Here is a 478-nt window from a genome sequence, read left to right on the forward strand (position 1 = left end):
ATGCTACGCATTAAAAATTGATTTTTCACTAATAACTCAAATTTGTTTTTCAAATTTGAGATAGAAAGTTGTTCAGCACCTAAGAAAATATTTAGATTGTGAACACAACATAGATCCTGTTTATAAAAATTATTATATTATGAAGATAGAAAATCAAGAAATAATTTTTAAAGTAAATAGAAATGTATGAACAATGATTATATTGCACATGTTTACTGTATTTAAATTATATGTACATTTAGAAGGTGTCTCCTCAATTCGTTTATATGTTTTTATTATGACTTCAGATGCTGTGATATATCCATGTTTTAATACTTCTTCTAACATGATTTCACCTTCATCTTCACAGTAAGTTTTTGCGAATAGCATATATCTATAATAAATAAATGATAAGTAATGTTTCTAATATTAAACAAATCATATTTATAAAGCAAATAAAAATTTATTTGATTTGATAAGTAAAAATACCTTGGATAAC

General features: G+C 23.0%; 1 long non-coding RNA gene across 1 annotated transcript; it reads right to left on the reverse strand.

Annotated features, from left to right (window-relative positions):
• Positions 1-27: 27 nt before the first annotated feature.
• On the reverse strand, positions 28-478 carry LOC115241738. The gene is made up of 3 exons (XR_003884992.1): positions 469-478; positions 237-373; positions 28-79 (listed from the first exon to the last, which is right to left on the reverse strand). It is a non-coding gene; the product is annotated as an uncharacterized LOC115241738 (long non-coding RNA).

This window comes from Formica exsecta, unplaced genomic scaffold (assembly GCF_003651465.1).
Source record: "Formica exsecta isolate Colony F162 unplaced genomic scaffold, ASM365146v1 C16273216, whole genome shotgun sequence".
NCBI classification, from domain to species: domain Eukaryota; kingdom Metazoa; phylum Arthropoda; class Insecta; order Hymenoptera; family Formicidae; genus Formica; species Formica exsecta.